Genomic DNA, 20,508 nt, shown 5'->3' with positions numbered 1-20,508 from the left:
GAACACCCTTTTTCACTTGATGTTAATAATGCCACAGACATGCTCTGCTCCACACTAACCTCATGTCTTGATAACCTCTGTCCCCTCTCCTCCAGACCAGCACAAGAAGCACCCTCCAACCCCAGGCTGTCAGGGACTCTCCGAGATCATCGGACAAAGCTCAGGTGGGCTCAGAGGAAGTGACCCAAGTCCAGAGACCGCACTCATCTGAATAAGTATCAGTCCTCTTTATCATTTTTCTCATCTAGTATTAATAATGCTAAAACCACTTACTATCAGGACAAAATTTACAACACTAGTGATTCACGCACACTCGTCTCTACTTTCAAAACTCCCCTGAACCCCCACCCCCTCCACCTCCATATACCCTGACTGATGATGACTTTGTCACCTTCTTTTAAGAGAAGGTGGTGGCTATTAGCAGCCAATTCTCTCCACCCCACTCTCTCACACCTAACCCTCCAGCACCTGACTCTTTTCATTCGTTCTTCCCCCATTTGATGCTGACATATCTAAAGTCCTCCTCTCCAGCCACTCTAGTACCTGTCCCCTTGACCTTATCCCCTCTCACCTCCTGAAAGCCATTTTTCCCACCCTCATACCCTCACTCACACACATCATCAACACATCACTGATGACAGGTACATTCCCAGGCTCAAGTAACTCTACTGCTCAAGAAACAATCACTAAACCCATCACAAGTAGAGAATTACAGACGTGTCTCTCTTCTGCCATTTGTATCCAAAACGTGCTGTATTTAAACAAACATCTTTTTCTCTCAGAGAATAACCCGTTGTTGTTGTTGTTGTCACTCCACCAGACTGACACTGAGAAACAGCTGCCCATAAGGTATATGTTCTGATTTTGCTTGATTTATTTGCAGCCTTTGACGCTGTTAATCATCATGTTCTCTTGTCCAGTCTTTCTGATCTTGGTATTACAGGGACTGCGCAGAGATGGTTTGAGTCTTACCTCTTGGGTAGATCCTACAGGGTGTGGTGGAAGGGAGAGGTGTCTCACCAGGTAAAGACCGGTGACCCACAGGGATCTGTGCTTGGCCCTCTTCTCACTGTACGCCTCCTCACTGGGATCGGTCATCCAGCGGCATGCTTTCTCTTCCCACTGCTACGCTCATGACACCCAGCTCTACCGCTCCTTTCCTCCAGGGCATACCACGTCTCTGCATGAATCCTGGTATGCCTCGCAGACATCACTTTCTGGATGAAGGAACACCACCTCCAACTGAATCTCTCCAAGACAGAACTCCTCTTCATCCCGATAAGTCCAACCATTCAACACTACAAATGTTGAGCTTGGCTCGTCATCATTAATACCATCCGAGTCTGCTAGAAATCTTGGGGTAGTTATTGACGACTAGCTAACCTTCTCTAATCAAATTTTCTGTCTCCTGATCCTGCAGATTCATTCTGTACAATATCAGGAAGATCAGATGGTATCTGGAGTAGCCCTTGTTACAGCTCCTTGTCCAGGTGCTTGTCATCTCACAACTAGACTACTACAACACTCTACTGGCTGATCTACCAGTGCGCACTGTTAAATCACTGCAGAGGATTCCGAATGCAGCAGCGTGCCTTTTTTTTTAACCAGCCAAAGTGTGCACATGTCACCTTCATCTTTCTCCACTGGCTCCCTGTATCTGTCCACATCAAGTTCAAATGGTTGATGCTGGCCTCCAGGGTCACTGGATCCGCACCCACATACATTGCATCAAGTATCAGGCCACACACCCCAACCCTCTCTCGAAGATCGGCAAATGAGCAGCAGCTGGTGGTGCCACCCCTGCGTGGAATTAGCTCTCAAGCCAGGCTCTTCTCATGTGTGGTGCCAAAGTGGTGGAACAAGCTACCCAGTTCATTACGCTCTGCAGCGACACTCGCAACCTTCAAGAAAGACCTGAAGACCCTGCTCTTTCAGGAATACCTGATCCTGTCTTAGCTATGACTAATATTCTTGTTTCTGTTGATGTTGACAAGCCTTAAGTTGTTGTATTGACAAAACACTAACAACAAAAGAGTTGTTGATGTTGACTAGCTGTTAAGTTGTTATTTGACATAGTGCACTAAAATGAAAAAATAAAGAAATGCACTAACAACAAACGAACGACACCTTTTAGTCGGATTACTTACAGCATCTTGCACTTGTATATGTTTGAATTTAGAAACAGGAGATCATGCACTTAAGTTCAATGTTGCTCCAATAGTTGATGTATGCTTTGATTGCTTCTAGCCTCACTGTGAGTCGCTTTGGACAAAAGCGTTCGCTAAATGAATAAATCTTTCAGGACCATTTGACATTTTCCCATGTGTGGGATGATTTCTCCATTATAAGCCTTTAGTTTTTTTTGGTGTTTATAGTTGGTGTTACCTTCAGTTTTGGTAGGTACGTTTCTGGTATGTTGTTAGCATGGCCACAGTGCAAAGGCAGGGCGCTGTCGAGGTCCGTGTCCTCTGCAGCAGTTGCTGTAAGTGCCCAGTTGATGTTCCTGTTTGCCTTTCTCCTTGTGGTTTGCCTGGGTGGACGGCTGTTGCTGTGTGACTTAGCAACTATCTCAACCTTATACTCATCTTCACGTACCCTGTTGCCATCCATGCATTTAAGGTGTTAATTCTCATGCTTGGCATACCTGTATGGCTTTCTCCAGGTTGAGGTCCTGCTTCCCTAACAGCTTCTCTATTAGGCCCTTATCTCTTACACCCATTACAGTCTGGTCTCTGATGAAAAAGCTCACCAAAGTTGCATGGCTCGTTCTTTCATTTCAGGTCCATTATGAAATCTTCGACAGATCCCACCTGTGTTCTGCTATTAAACGCATACCTTTTTATACGTATCGTTGATCTTAGGTTTTCCAGAATTTTTCAAATTTTGTTATTACCAGGGCATAGTCTTTCTGTTCATCCGGTGTTAGCTGAAAGCTGTTGTAAACATCTATGGCATCTGTTCCTGCCATCATTAAGAGCAGTGCAATCTTTTGTACGTCTTTGTACTTCTTTCTCCGTCGCTGCTATCACGGATAGATAGTATGAACCGGTGCTTGAATGTTTTCCATCCATCTTCTACATTCCACGTTAATTTTAGCTCACTAGGAGGCTTGAGCTGCTCCACCTTGCTATACCTAATACAACCACCTTTCTCGTTATGCTATCAATGTGAGCCGCACTAGCTAACCAGCTGTTACCTTGACTAAACAAGTGTGCTTCGTGCACCTTGTCCTTCAAAGTCAACATCAATCGTTGTGTTTTGCTTTAACGCACAGACATGAATGGGTTTAGTTATAGCACAACTTTATATCAACCTGCTTATCTTCCCAGTACATAGTACGTTCCTGGCTGCCGTCCCCATCAGCTGTTCCCCTTCTGGGTTACTCAGTCCCACCCTTGATTACGTCAGTGACCAACATTGACTATGATATTACACATATTCTGCTTTGTTTTGGGCCATAGATACAAATACTAACCTCCTCATATGGCTTTTGAACTTTCTATGAGAATTATTCTATATTTGAGTACTCAATTTTCCACTCAAAGTCCCGAGAATGTGACCCGAGAATTAGCAGATGGAAATACTTTGCAACCTCACAGCTTGCAGAGGAGGAGTTACCTCCACCACAAAAACCTGAACATTTTTGATCTCAAAGGATGTCTAGGAAGTCTAATATGGTATTCAATGCAATGCCATTGTCCCAGCAAAGTGTGAAAGGTACTTTCTGGGCTCAAACCCACATAGTTCCAAAATGTAGAAAAGCTGATTCTCACCACAAAGGTAGGTTCCATACATTTATATCACTAAAGGTTAGGGAGAATATGTCCGTGTCTTGTCCACTAGGCTGCAAATTGATTAACGACACGTTAGCTAGTTTGTTAGTATGCTAGAATGGTTAGCAGCATGCTGATGTGTCCTTGAGCAAGACACTTAACCCCCTAACTGCTCCCCAGGCACTGCTACATGGCAGCCCACTTCTCCTAGATACGCCAGTTACTAGGATGGGTAAAATGCAGAAAAATGCATTTTGTTGCTTCAGTACTTTTACTCTGTGCAATGACAATTAGTTTAATCTAATCTAAAGCTATAGGTTGCAGGTATGGTTATTAGGAGGTAGCATATTAATATTAGCAGCATTTTAGTTCATTAAGCACATTTGAATGCTTGATGGTCTACAGAAACAATTCACATCAGAGATAATTTACAAATACATTGACCTGCAAAAGTATGAAATGGGCTATCACGCAGCACCGAGGCATGGTGATCAAGACCAAAGAGAGTGATAGGGGAAGTGACTGGGTGACCGCTGCTGGGTTCTTCATCTATACGTTGCACGAAAGTGTCAAGATAACATTTCCCCAAACACTGTGATTCAGAGTCACTCCCTGCTAAGAAGGTGTGTTATTTCTATCAGCTTTTTATGAGGTTTGCTCAGATTGAGTATTTATTCCTAAAGAATCAGTCAAATTTACATATTTGTTACACAATATGTGAATACTGTATGTTTTTTATGTACTTAAACTGCCTTCATTTTTGGCGGCTGACAGTAAATGGTAGGGGCCCATTTCCATTACCGTTGGATTGTCATTTTCAAATAAAAAAATTATATGTAAGAGATAAAAGATGTTTTACATTAAAACAAGATTAATATATAACATTACATCGGTCAGTAGTACACTGTGAACTGCAGTCTTAAGCTACTTTCACACATGCACTGCAACTCTGAAATTATCCGGACATTACCTGGAGGATCTGTATGTGTGAATGCAAATGTCCGAATCAGTTGGACCGGACATTAAACAGACTTTACCCAGCCAGCACCCTGGTACAAAGTCTGCGTAATGCCCGATTGAGCGGTATGTGTGAACAGAGCCAGTGATGGTCTGGAGAATTCACACCGAGCGAGTTTGCATGACGTCTCTATCATGCAACTGGTGCATGATCGTGAGGTCATCAACACGCCCACTCGCCAAGGGTGAAGAAGTGTCATTTACCGCCATAACATATGAGGACAAAGGAGCAGAAGATAATGTATGTTTATATTGCGGAGACCTCCAAATAGTATCAATGCAAATAAAGTCACAATTACTGATAAGTCGGTAGCCTTGTCCACCATCTTGGGTGTGCTGTAAACTCTGCAGCATCATGCATCATTGCCTCACAGCCTGCCTCCTGCACGCTCTACCCAGACTCCGCCCCTCGCCTAAACCAAACTGAGTATTTCCAGTAGGTGTGAACGCATCTGACACAGACAATCACTGGTTGTATGATACATGTGTGAAACAGCAACTCCGGACAATGTCCGGACCTGATTATCTGGACATTGTCTGGAGTTCATGTGTGAAAGCAGCTTTAGGCTGTAAGAAGTACTCCTAAAGGCGCTGTAAACGATAGTTGCCCAAAATTCCTGAGCCAGTGCAGGGCTCCATGATGCACAAATTCAATTTTTAATGCAATCATCATATATACAGTACGTTGCATAATTAGGTTTCTGCCCTAGCGTATCAGACGTGGTTTTCCCACGCCACACATAATGATATAGTCTCCGTATTTTTGACCTAAGCCTTCTTTTTTGATCATTGGGAGTCAACCTGAATGATTGACATCCGAATCTTTCAAACTGATCCAGTAATGATCAGGCCACTGCTGTGCTCAGGGCAATCACACTCGTTGAAGAACGTTTTGCGTATTCTTATCCTGTCGGTAGATCATTTCATTTCTTTTAATGCTTGCGTTATTTATTAAATGCATTTTGCTTGTTAGATTTTTTTATATTTTTATGCAATTTGGTATATCTTCTTTAATAATATTCTTACCCTGTTTGAAATGTATTTTATTATTTTAATTATTTTAATTGTTTTATTATTAAGCACTTTAGGTTGCATGTCGTGTAGAAAGGTGCTACACAAATAAAGGTTATATAATACTACATTTTTACCTTTGTGAAATAAATGCAGTAATTGTAAAAATTGGATTTTGGGGAAAGGCCCTTTTCGAGCAGAGTTCAAACGGGGGAAGTTAAAAAGTCAATTCAGAAAAGCGGAACATGCAGCTGACCGGGCCGGAACAGGAACTGTGATGTTGCGTGAATAGAAAGAGGGAATCACAGGCTAGGATCCATTCACAACCTCCCCACACACACACGCACACACACACACACACGCACACACACACACACGCCGTAGCTGTCCCTCCCACCACCCATCCCTCCATCCTCTTGTGCACCCAACTTCATTTCCACTTCAAATTTTATCAAGCTTCCACCTCACCTCTCAAGGAGATAGGATTCAAGCCCTGACACGAATTACCCCCACCCCACACACACGCACATGCACACAGCACCTCACTACAGATTGACTTGATACTGCCACACCCAAGGGACGTGGGTAAAAAATAAAAGCACCCGCTCCTTTTCTTTGACCTATTTCCCGTCCCTTCCTTAGTTCGCTCTCTAGCCAGTGAAAACACAACATTGTAAATATTATATTAACAATATTATATTAACAATAACATCATGTTCTTAAAAATAAGGAAGATGTCTTGAAATTTACTGAAAGGAATTCATAATTTTTGGTCATTTTCTTTTTTTCTTTTGTTGTGTCCTCTTTCCATAAAAAAAAAACATTCCAAGCAAATCAGTTGATCTCAAAAAGGAAAACCAACAAAAAAAACAATTTCACGATTATCCGGCTTGTTTAAATGTAATTTCTTGCAGTGTAGCTTTACTTTGTGCCCTTTTTTTACCTTTCCTTTCTCTTTTCTAGTTATCATCCTGTACCAGTTTTTTAGTCCTCCGATGTTTTTTCACTCGCTCGTCCCATACTCTACCTCAGCCTAGTCTCTCCACCCTGTCAGGCTGCCTCTCCATCGTCACCTGTCTGGACGGCGCTCCCTTCCTCTTCCGGCATTGACGGACAGGCGCTGCTGTGTTCTGACGGAGTAATTTGCCAAAAAATCTAAAAGAAAGAAAAAAAGAATGAAAGTGGCATCTGGCATCAGACGCAGTGGGACAGGAAAAGAAGGGGATGATTTTCATCCATCACTGAGGCTGACATTTTCCAGCCTTTTCTTTTGTTTTGTTTTGAGGCGAAAGTTATTCGTTGTGACGACACCCAAGGTCAAAGCATAAGCTCAAAGTACAAAGACAGGTGCATGGGACACACATGGACGCAAACCCTATTACACTGGTATTTTCCCATCAAACTCTTTGTTGGGTCTATTTGCGCAAACAGACACAAACCCCTTTTGAATACCATTGCTGCGTCCGGAATGGTCTACTATGTTCAACATACTCCATGTTCACACAATCGTCCAGCGTATTTTAATATGTGAGTGAAAAAAGCACTGACTTCTCACAAATTCTACATTGTCAATGAAATTCGGGAAATTCATATAGCCTCTCAACTTTGTTTTAGCACATTGAGGGTTGAGGATGACATTGCAAAGAACGTTTTAATTCTGATGATATTTCACCTCATGTAGTCTTACCCCTAGTACTTTTCGCATAAACTAATTTGCCCTACTAAATAGTATTCTAGGAGGCCATTCCGGACAAAGCGCAGGTGTAACCGACATGGCTGGGAATGTATCCTCATCAGGGCGGTCCTAGTGATTTGGGGGCCTAGGGCAAACACAGGTAGCTGGCTGTTCGTGTTTTACCATAAGGTATCGCTGCAGCCAGGTCAATGTTAATGACTTGTAGGCTATTTAATCAAGATAAAGTGCAAAGGAAAAAAAAAAGTATTATTATTATTATTATTATTATTATACAAGTTTTCTTATGTGAATTTATATATTAACTAGGGCTGTCAATTCAAATAAAACAAAAAAAACAGGACTGGGAGCAAAACAATTCAAATAATAAATCATGATTAAGTGCATGATATTAGTGCTATTAATCACACAAATTTACTACGATTTGACCCTAACAAACAATTTTTTGGTTTTAAAAAAGCGTTGCATGTGAGTTATAGCCACACTATCATTCGATTATTGAGAACAGAAATACTAAATAATCTTCATCAAAATGTATGAAATTACATTTTCAACGCTGTCTTTCTCCTTTTCCTATCCATTGAGCCAATTGTTAAGACAAGCAAGGCTGTTTACGTGAAATGCTATATCAAAACATGAAAACAAACTACAACAAAAATTAAGAAAATTAATAGATAATAACAAATTTGCGGACCCCCTGCAATTCCCAAGGGGACTCCTAGGGGGTCGCAGACCCAGATCTGAAAACATCTGTGTGACATGAAGCTTTTCATATTCAAACAGTTGTTATGATTCCATTGTTTGGTTAAAAAGTATCGTTGTCAAAGAATTATTGCACTTTGAATACTTTTGTGTAACTTTGTCGGGGTTTCCTGATACGCCACTGCAACAGCGTTCCAAGTAAGCAGCCGCTGCTCCGCTTGTGCGTTGGTTGAATATCAGTAGAAATCACGAGTTTCCTGAAGACATCCCAAAATGGGAGCACTTCGGTAGTTGCTCTAAAAAATGTTTGAGTCTAATGGGCGAGGTGCAGGAGGCTGCAGCTACTTTTTCCATCGTTCAAACATTGAAAATTGAAAGTAAAACTGTTGCATTTGGGTCTCTGGTCTCTCTCTCTCTCGTTAGCGGTGTCAAAAGATTAATGCCGTTAAAAATGTATTGTAAATATGCTATGGGGCCTTTCATGGCCATCATCAGGCTGTAAAGTTCGCCCCTGGTCCTCATTACAAAATGGCTGGGAAGGTTGTGTTTCATCATCCACAGCCCGTTATACTCATTTGCAGGGAGTCCGGGTGGTGAGCATAGTGCTGATCCAACCAGGAAAGACTATTTTGTACATGTGGTTGTATTGTAAATCAGTAGCCCCGCGCACACACACACACACACACACACACACACACACACACACACACACACACACACACACACACAGGCACGCATGCACGCACACACGCACGCACGCACACATATACACACACACACACACACACACATACACACAGACCAGTCACCACCTCATCTTTCGCTGTCCAGCAGCAGAGCGATTTCTCACAGATAGTATTGATCTCAGGCGCAGGCCTCATTCATTACGAGTTGACTAGGGGCAGATGAGCTGAGTGTTATTGCTGAGCTGAGCATTTCTCCCTGGCCTGCAATGCCACAAGGGTATATTCCGGTTCTTATGCATAAGTAAATGTAACAATGCTCCAATATGTCTTACTGAGAGCACTGTTACATTATATTAGACATTCCATCAGTAGGGAGTCATTCATTGTCCAACAGCTACGTATGTGGAACGCGGAAACAGTCATGACTATCTTTGTTTGTTTTTCAAAACTATTCTTCCTTTTCGGAATTGTCAGATAACAGTCCAATTCGTTTGAATCATTTTCTGAGAGTGCTCTGTCTAACGCACCCCGTGTAACCGTTTTCACAGTCTGAGTCTGAGTCTGCTCTTCACTCGTTGTTAGGGGTCTCAGGACCTAGAAAGCCAGAAGGACAACAAGTCAAATGGATCTTGCTGCAAAGAATTGGAAGAAAAAGAAGGTGCGCGAGAGAAATTTTTTTTGATGGTTCTAAAGATTATCTTGCGAGATTACTCTGTGGTGTGAGGGATGTCCAGAGTGTTTTTTACTTCCCTGATTGCAAATTGCAAATATTAAACAATATTTACAATACGATATCAGGTAGTGCGGGGTGAACCTTGAGGATGGCCGAGGATGCGGACTGTGGATTGTCACATGGACCAATAGCCATTTGGGAGCCAAGCTAACTGAAACGGAAGAAGTCATAAACACAGCAGCAGCCATTGCAGCAAATGCCAACTCTGTGAAGCATAAAGCCCACGCTTCCTAGCTATCCTAGGAAGTAGTCATTTGGCAACTTCATTTGTCTTAATGGCCTCAAATGTCTAGCCTAGACAGGTGGGGGTATTTAAGTGTCTAACTGTATTTAAGTAGTGATGTCCAGTATAGGTATGTTAATTATTAACCATTTAACCGTTAACTGAAAATAAGAATTTGACCTATTAATATTATCAGTTAAACAGTTAAAAAAAATGTATTTAAAAAGCAACTAAAAAAACCCGTTGTTTCAATGGTGAAAGAAGAATTGGCTATTTAACGTAAGAAAATAGTTTACGCAGCCCATGGGTGAGGTCCTTTCCCAAACCTTCCCAAATGCCGGCCGTGGTAAGCTAAGCCAGTTACAAATATAACAGGGCAACAAAATAAAAATGCTATATTTTTAATAAACTGTTTAAAATGTAGTAGCGGTGTAAGACTGATCTAATTGTGTGGGCCCTGGAGTAAAAATGTAAAAATGCTATTACTCTATACGTTGAACGAATACTGACGTCCAAATCAAGTACTCGAGTTCTCATGCCCATCAAGTTGGAATATTGCCATTATCACAATATGATTTTTTTCCATTCGTCCGTTCTAAATAGTACATTTTAATCTTGTGTGATAACAGTTAATGATCGGTTAACGAGGGTCGGCTATCGGTCAGAAAATTATTCTAAATTACCATCTCTAGTCCAGTAGTTTAAGAAATGAAATTCATTTTGTCGTTCATAATATGAAGACAAACACGTCATTCAGGAGAAACGGGGGGGAAAAACAACCTTAAAATCAAAAGATACAACCAGAACATTGTTTGCCCTACATTCAATTTGAACTAAGTGGGCTACTAGAAAGCTCCCAGTCCTGGTATTCAATGTCAGGGGAACTTCTAAGACACTTGTTAATTAACTAAAAATCCTGGATGAGGGTCTGATGAGCACTCATTTCTGTCCTTGTTTACAGAGGATAGAAATGCTCCCACACCGACTGTAGTCCTCCTATCCCCTTTAGACCAGAGCACATACAGGTGTATTTCCCCAGAGGGAGCTGCTCACACTGCCAAATGTCGCCATTTTCCAATTGAAGTTGGGGGGGGGGGGGTTATCACCCCAATAGCCACAGTCCCCCCACCCCCTATATGTTCCATTTTCCTCTCCTCCTCTTTCTGCAGCAGCAGCAGGGCAAAAGAATGGGCCCGTATTTAACAATAAAATAATGAATGTCATTTTGAGAGGCGGGCAAGAAAGGAGGGAGGTTGGAGTTGGGTGAGAGGAGGTGGGTGGAGGGGGAGGGATTGGGGGGGGGTTATATCACCACGCAGGCTAAAATACGGCCCCCATGCCAGGGAGTGAAAATTTAAGCGAAGCCAGCCACAATGTGACATCATTTACTCAGAAAAAATCTCTAATTTGTCAGTGTTAATATTTCAAGAGGCCCCAGCGTTCCCTGTCACAGCGTTCCAGAGATGACTGATCAATCTATAAAGCGGCCACAGCTAATTTATTGAATATTTATGTGCAATGTCATGGGCAGAAAAAGGGGACTGGCAGGATTTATTCCGCGCGCGGGGCCGCTCCACTCCCTCCCGTTTTCCCAGAGCAGAGGGGACCTTTCCAAACTCATCTCTTGAGTTTTGGAGAAGACTCTGGGAGGGGCGTAGTATTAACGTGTTGGGTGGAAAAATGAACAAGCAATCGACAGACGGCCACGTTCATCTGGAGGCCAATGCTCTTCATAGCTGTTGAGGTGAGGTTTTGTAGACGTTTCCCTGTCTGAAATTCACCATCTACAAATGCAAAACAGCATTTGTAGATGAAAGCATGTTCTTGCACTATGTAACTTCTGTGTTTGGGTACAAAACTGTGGGAAAAGTGCATTATGCTTTTCGTCACTTCCTTGATGTTTGGCTCCGGTAACCACTGCTCTTTTTGCCTGGTCAAATATATATATAAAAAAAAAAAATCATAAACTCGCCAGTGAAAATGTCATACAAATAATGCTCATACAAAACGTAGCTGCTCCACCACCACCACCTGCAGCACATCTGGTACCTACATCGGTAGCAGGGAGCCCTGTCCCTCCCGAGTCCCCGCACCCTCTCTCCCCGCGGCTCCGTGAGCCGTGGACTATAGCGGAGTGCACGTTGAATTGGCGAGGTCCATGCAATGACCGCTGTACCCTAGGTGTACATTATATCCGCATTTGTAACATAGACTGTTATTGAAACATGACCGATAAGGTTAAAATTTGTCCTGTAAAATATATTTTTTTCAGACACCTGACCAAGTTTTATGAGAGTGGTAATTGCACTTAGAAACAAATCCCAAATACGAAAAGTTGCAAAGTGCTGCTGAAAATACACACAAATTTACGCAAAATAAAATTTGTGAATAAAGGTTAGGGTTAGGGTTGCTTTTTCTGTAATTTGCAGCAGCATAGCGGCCGCAAAAGCCGCACAATCCTTTTGTGAATTCGCCCCTCAGTTTTCAAAATTCACCAACCCCTTTTGTTTTTGGCTTTGGTGTCTGGATCCAACCTACAGGACTGGGAAAGTTTGTGGTTTAAAACAAGTTGGACGGAGGTGAGCGATGGTGATCAATTTGATTAGTTTTAATGTATATACCGTTGGTAAGTAGTATACAAATAGAAGTTTCAGTCTTTCAGCACAAATTCCCTACTGATTTTTTATACTTTGCTCCCCATACAGATGCATGGCATTGTCTTATGCCCTCTTATGCCCGCTTTACAGAATAACGTGGAGAAGGATTGTTTTTTTTTCGTGTAACCCGAAGTGTATGCAATTATTTACTCCCACGCGACAGAGAAATCCCCCCATTTTTCCATTTAGGCAGCCACAAAGCACTCTTTTTTTTTTTTTGCACAATAGGCATTTAGCATGGCCAGCATAATTATGACAGCACATCAGGGTGAAAGTGCTGGGACACTGCCAAGGAAAAGCAGGCTTGGGCCGTCCTTCAATGCCGCCCATGAAGATCATTATGAATGACAATTAGCGCCGGTGGGATAAGGCAGCACGTGCTTGGGAAAAATGGGAGAAAGAAAACAAAAAAAAATGCCATTGGCACAGAGTGTGGTTATGATTTGGTGTGTGTGTGTGTGTGTGTGTGTGTGTGTGTGTGTGTGTGTGTGTGTGTGATGTGGAAATGTTACATTACTCAGGGAGATGCCGAGGGCATCGACAAAGTACCAGAATGGAGTTGCAGTGCTGTGGTCAACATTTAAAACTCCAGTCGGCACATCTCCAACACCCAGTGTGTGAGTCAGGTTAACATGCACAAAATAAAATGACTAAGGCCCGTATTCCGAATAAAATGAAGCCAGTTCCAGGGAAATTAATAGTAGCGATCAGGGAGCGAGGACTTATCTGACCTGCTTTGAGACATGAAATCTCAGCAGCAATCCGGGTAACAGTGGACTGACAGGGAGTGACCAACAACATTTACAAACTAGTGATGCAAGACTCATTAAATGAGGAGTCACTTTGGTAAGAGTGACTCCTCATTTCATTTGTTCATATCTGCAACATAACTGCAGCCTGACACAGTCACACAGGCTGAAATGAGACTTAAATTTCGAATGAAAATACCCAAGAGCCCCCAGTGGCGAGTCACACATCCGTCCCAAGCAGAGGCAATGACACCTGAACTGATTCTCAAATGAGACCTGTGAGTCATGAGTCACGCATGCGACTCATCAACCCCTCGCATGTTCAGCACTTTTATGAAGGTTGCGATAGTTTTGCCTGCCACAGGCCACGCGAGTGCCTTTCCAGGGCCCTCCGACACAGAGACACAGGCTATAGGGTTGAAAAGTACTTTTTTATTGTCGAGAGTGGGTAAGATGGAAAACATGTCATGATAGGGGCTCCTCTAGTGTGTGTGTGTGGGGATGGGGGTGTGGCAGTTTTGCCTAAAACATGCATGCCAGCCAAGTGGCATTTTCAGAGCCCTCCGGCAAAGAGACACAGGAGACGGTGGGTTGTAAACATCAGTTTATTGTAGAGAGGAGGCTAGTTGGAGTTTGACAGGAGCAGATGGAACATGTCATGATAGGGCTCCTAACCTGAGTGTGTGTGACGGTTTTACTGGCTGCACGTTAGACCAAACAACGAGCAACAGGTATGCAGCCACCCTGATCCCAATCACCTAGATCCATGTGAGGCGTGGCTGCTAACCCCACCATCCACACACCACAGGGGGTTTTACCTGTTGCTCGTTGATTGCACTTACTAGCAACAGGGGTACAGCCACCCTGGTCCCAGTCCCAATTACTTTGACCCAAGACAGGTGTGGCTGCTTAAATCACCCCACCCCCACACCATAAACTCATTGAATTACTATATCATGGTACATTTTTCAAAATTAGTTATTACACCTTTAAGCTGTTTACATGAGTTGCAATGGAACCAAATGTCAAATCATAACAGAAAATGTGTTGCTACCTTTGTCACCAAACTGTGTCACTTGCTGGATTGTGGTGAGTGTCGCAAAATGTTGTGAAATCTCTGATTTTCAAGTCATTTTATATCATTATGGTCATATCATATTATTAAATAACCCGACTAGGATTTTTTTAATATTACTACAGTAGAATATGATTGTATTTTGAATACTTATTTTTGGATTATTTTGATGCCTCAACCAACCATCAAAATAGTCAATGGAAGTTGGATGAGAGCAGAGGAAGTGACATCACGCATTTTATTAGAGACTTTCTTGAAATTAACCCTGTTTCTGTATTGTTTTTTTCACCCGTCCAAGAATTTTTGAATATTCAGCTGTTCAGCTTTCAATTGAATAGGCATGAGCGGATTTTGATCAACACACAATACACATACACATGCCACAGTTAAATGAGTGTATGATAATCTAGGTCTTTTAACAGGAATATGCTCCGGGTTTTATTCTGATTAGATATTACGAATACGGTGTACATGACAGTTGCAATATTGGGAATATTGAGTTATTACAGAGAATAAAATTAAAAAATCATAGTTTACTTCATTAGCACATATATATTAAAAAGACAGTAGGAATTTATAAAAAAAAAGTTTGAACATTGTGTGGGAGAGGTTGGGAGCCAAAAATGGCTTATGAGGATACCTCCCCAATACAAAAATCAATACTCAAACTTAAAAAACGAAAGAAAGATAAAAACAAAGATTGCTTAATTCATCAAAGTTTCAAGACTAAATACAAAGTCTTGAATACAAAATTGATAGAAATGTACAATTTACATAGAAGTTTATGTTTACAAATTGAGATGCATTACAATGAAATCAATGAAGTGTTATACATCTTTGTTAATTAGAGTCCTTTTCAGATATTTTTTGAATGATGATAATGTAGGTGTTGATTGTTGTGATGAAAGTAGATTGTTCCAAAGAGATGGTCCTCTGTATTTTAATGAATATTGATTGAGGGAAGTCAGACAATACGTAAGATGGAAGTCCTTTGTGTCTTGTGAAATATGAGAAAATGTCTGAGGAAGACATAAAAAAAACTGGAAAGTACTAGGCAATTCATGAGTAAGGTGTCCATATTTATACATGAAATCAAAAGTCTGGATTAGGTTCACATTAGAAATTGATAGAAGTTTGTAATTTCTGAAGAGAGGAGAAGATGAGGCGTATCTTTTAGCAAAGCTAATCAAAAATGTGTTTTGGATTAGGAAAATCTCATTGAGATAAGTGGGCCAAACAGTAATACACTGCATAATGTATGGATACATTTAGCTGTAATAAACAGTGAAAATACAGGAATCAATGAATGAACTCTGCTCAAGATACCAAATGACTTCATAGTCTTTTTACAGACAAGTTCAAAATGGTATTTCCAGCTAAAATTTTCATCTACTATGACTCCTATGAATTTAATGTGGGGAACATGAGTAATTTCAATGTTGTCTCTGAATACTCTTTTTCTTATGTATACTTTTTGTATATTTTATGGACAAAATATCAATAGTTTGTTTATCTGAAACCATTGAGAAATAGATGATAGCTCATCATTTGCTTCTCAAATCAGTGTGCTAAAGTTTTCATGTGAAACAAGACGTGCCATCAGCAAATAAAAGCGGCAGTTCATTTTCACAGACCCTAGGTGCAGTATGTCATTTATGTAAATGAAAAACAAGAGAGGTGCAAAGATGGAACCCTGAGGTACTCCACAAAGTACCTTCGCTCTATTTTAATTATGCCTATTGATAGATACCTGTAAATACTGTTACTACTACTATACTAAAACTGTTACTATACTAAATACTGTTCTGTCCTTTATATAATCAAGCAACCATTTTAGAGCAACATCTTAAGAGGCATATTTTTGTAATTTTGCAATAAGGATATTGTGATTGACAGTGTCAAAGGCCATTGACAGGTCTAAAAATATGCCGAGAGAGATTTTTTTGTTGGCTGTAGAGATTTTGTGAAGCTGAGAAAGAGCCATTTCTGTTGACATTCTTTTCTGAAAACCATATTGATGGCTGTACAGTATGTTGCTCTCAGCATATGTTTTTTTATTTTTTTATCCTGACTATCTTACTAGTTCCTCAAGAACTTTGGAAAACAGGATAAAACAGATATAGGATGATACTTAGTAAATATTCTGTGATCACCAGATTTGAACAGCGGTGTAACTATAGCTACTTTAAGGTCACTTGGTACAATGTGTTTTTTGTCACAAGTTAGGTTGCCATGTGTCATTCTGTCACTTATCATATCCTCATCCAAAGTATTGTGTCTGTCTATGCCTGTCTATATATACTGGTCCTGTTCACTCACGCAGTGCAAGATTTTCTCGTACCTTCCACCCAACTTTGCAGTGTCTTATTATGAATCCTTGTCTCCCTGGTTCCACCCAGCTTTCCAGTGTCTTATTATGTATCCTTGCCTGCCTGGTTCCGACCGGGTTCCCGGATTCTGGATTCTGGATTACCCTTTGCTTGCCCCTTTCGGATTGCTAGCCTTACAGACTGATTTCCTGGTTTGACCTCCTAGCCTGTATTTTTTCTGTCTTCTGCCTAAGCCTCATTAAAGAACTGTTACGTTTAATAGATTGTACTCAGCCATGACAGTTTTGAGGGATAGAGTTAAAACATGGGGGAGCGGCTCAATGATAGCAAAAACTACTTTCTTTACAAGACTAGACCTTATTTCATCATGCCCTGCAGAGGATTCTTTCATTTCCAGTATAGTATCCTGCACTTCTTTAGAGGTAGGATGGTCATACATACTCATCCAAGGATACTGATTTTCTTATTTTTGTTTTTCACCTGATCAATGTCCACATGGAAAGATACAGGTCATGTCTTATTTAGAGTATTGTCTTTATCAGATTACGAACAGAATATTTGTCGATGTGCACTAAATATCACAATGGTAATTGGGATACAGTGGTACCTCGACTGACGACTGCATCTACTTACGACTAATCCAAGATATGATTAGCGATAGTCGTGAAAATTTGAATCGACTTGCAACCGACTGCTCCAAGATACGACCGTGGAAATTTGCAGTTGGTGCGTCGGCAGCCAGTCAGCAGTCAGTCAGCGGGCGACCTACATCGTGTGTGCATGTAGTTTGTGGCTTATCGATATTTTTTTCATATTTACTGTGTTTGTGCTGTGTATTTTGTTTATTTTCACCCTTCATGATTTCATAATTTATATGGGAAAAATGACTTCGACATACGACTGATTTAACATACGACCGTTCTTATAGAACGAATTACAGTTGTAAGTCGAGGTACCACTGTATTCCCATCCTTTAGCCGCTTACAGCTCAGAGGAGCAAATCTACTACTTCCTTCTACCTCCTCCCACAGCCCACAATGGCCAGGCCTGGCTTCATTATGCCAACGCTAATTAGAAGTTCCTGAAAAAAGAAAACACAGAGGCAGACATTACAGAAAGACAGTGCGACGGGCATATGGCATAATATGGTATTAATGAACACTCTAAATTCAAACTCAGGTCATCGGCATCGCGCCGCAGAACGTGTCAATGATCCAATGGAAGGGATGGGGGGCTGGGGGAGGGGAAGGTGGGGGGTTGGCTGGGAGGGAGTAAAGGAAGTGACCTTCTTCTAAAATGCACAGACTAATTTTGAAGGGGTTGGGGGGAGTTGCAGGGGGGAGCACCCCCCACCCCTCACCCTCGGGCAATCTCCATTGTTTTACTTGTTTAATTTTTTGGCCTGCAATTATTGATCTGATATTTTGATGGCAGAGGAAGGAGAAGGAGTCATTAAAAATGTTTATTTTCTTCTTATCCACTGTTTTTTGACCACTGCTAACCTGTTTTGCTCATTGTCTCCACTTGCCCTCCTCTTCTCTTCTTTCCTGCATTTCCTCTGCCGGTCCACTGGGTTAATTCCATGGATATCACAGAAACATGTATATATTGCGCAAGTCTCTAAAAGGTAAGGAACATTAAGATGAACGGACATAATAAACATTCAAGAAAATTTTATAAACATGGAATACATTCAAGTGGAGAAGTTGAAAAAAAGGTAGAAAGAATAGTCTCTGATGTACTTATTAATCTCTCTCTCTCTTTCGCTCTCTCTCTCTCTCTCTCTCTCTCTCTCTCTCTCTCTCTCTCTCTCTCTCTGTGGCTCCGTGTTTTAACATGTCATTCGTTGTCAACTGCAAGGGAGATGGATACCCTCCCCACCACCATCCCTACTTGGAGGGGATGCAGGGGGGCCACATTTAGCTTGAGTGATAGACCCCCCCACCCTCCGAACCCCTGGGGCACCTTCCACTCGCTTCCCCCTGTTTTTCTCTTAGTTAATCTGCCGGTGGTGACCGGCGATTGGAGTGACAGGGCGAGGATGGAGTGACGAGCGAGAGGATGACAAGGTCACCCAAGGTAAAGGAGAGTAATGCTTCACCTCGATTTCAAAATAGCAGCCCCGCCGGGCAAAATTAAGCTCCTGATAATTGCCCCCATCCCCTTCTCAAATAGGCATTTTCAACCTGTTTGGCCAAACAAATAGAATTTCCTGAAAGGTCCCATATCATACTCATTTTCAACAAGTTCATATAGGTCTCTGAAGTCCCCAAAACATGTCTTTGAAGTTTTTTGCTGAAAATACTACTTCGATTATGCATTCTAGTCATCCTGTTCTCGACGGGCTGTTTAAGTGTGTGTTGCTTTAAATGCAAATGAGCTGCTGCTCCCCATGCACCACTGTGGAACTGTTTGTGGCTTGGGAGGTGGGGGAGTTACATCTACAATAAAAACACACTGTTTTTATTGGTTTTGTTTGGAGAAACGCACAGCAGATCGTGCAGCAGAGTACGCAGTGGAGCAGAGATCGCTCTCATTGTGCGGTGCACTGCCTTTTTTATTTTTAGAAAGTTAAAAAATACGGGAAAATCCCATAGAGATACTCTGATGGGGAACGGTGTTAATTTTACTGATCCTCCGCTTGACATAGGAGGGAGAGGGAAATCTGAATGGCTTGTTGAATCACATTTTTTCTGAAATAGAGAGCCCACAAAAAAAAGTCTGGGTTGGGTTATTTCACATTTTGTGTGTTAGTAGGCCAGGGCAGGGAGCTTTCTTAATGTTTGTCTTTCTTACAGAGGGGGATCGGAGCAAGGGACTCCTAAGCCGTCCAGGAGCTAGTGAAGCTGTCATTCCTCCTCCTTCCTTTCCAATTGATTGTCATTATTATTGTTTATCTCATTGGCCAGCAAGCCTTTCTGTTCTGTTTTTAATAAAAGCTCACGCCATGTCGGTGCCCCAGTGCTGGAAGAATCCCACAGTCAGTTTTTCATAATATGTCCCCTTTAACATGGATGGCATCCTGACGGGTATGTCCATTTGTGTGAAGCCAAACACGAGCCAAATCATTTTAGAAATGCTGTTCTGTGTGTCCTGGCAGATCCACAGTGCTCCTGCTCATCATGTTACACAGGGGCCTCTCTCCTCCCCAGAGAGAACTCACTCTCCCTCTCGGCTCGGAGGAGCTGTGGACCCCTCATACCAACCCTCAAACCCCCACCCCCCAGGGGCTGCTCTCCCAAGCGGAGCTCGATGTGGCTGTGTTTGTTTAAAAAGACAGCCTTAATCCTTCTCCGCTGCAGCTGTCTCAGATCAGGTCGCAGATCAGGGCACACGGGGATAGGGAGGTGGAGGCTGCAGGTGCAGACTTTCTTCCTCCACACAGATGCAGCTGACACGGTGGACGCAAGTTCCGTTTTCTAGTCTCTTACGTTGACTACAGTGGGTTGCCTTGCACCACAACTATGATCATGGATGGGGGGGAGCTTTGAGGGGGAGTGGGTCAGATGGTGTGAATGAAGGGCGAACAGCGGATACAAGGCCCCAGCCCATCACTCTTTGTGCTGAGGGTCTTTTATGTACCTGTCTGCCTGCCCCTCCCCATACTCCTGCTTCTGCTTCACCCCCTGCATCCTGTGTGACTGATAAGGCAAAGGGCAACAGCACCCGTCTGTGTGCATGGGTGGGTGCAGACATATTGGCACGTCCTCACGCACGTATGTGTCTGGGATGGTGAACGTTCACTAATCCTTCTCCACTGCAGCTGTCTCAGATCTCGCAGATCAGGGGACACAAGTGAAGGCTGCAGGTGCAGACTTCCTCCCTACACAGATGCAGCTGACGCACTGGAGAAAGTGAG

The sequence above is a fragment of the Zeus faber genome (genome assembly GCF_960531495.2).
Source record: "Zeus faber genome assembly, chromosome: 9".
In the NCBI taxonomy this organism is placed as follows: domain Eukaryota; kingdom Metazoa; phylum Chordata; class Actinopteri; order Zeiformes; family Zeidae; genus Zeus; species Zeus faber.
This window is presented reverse-complemented; position numbering follows the sequence as displayed.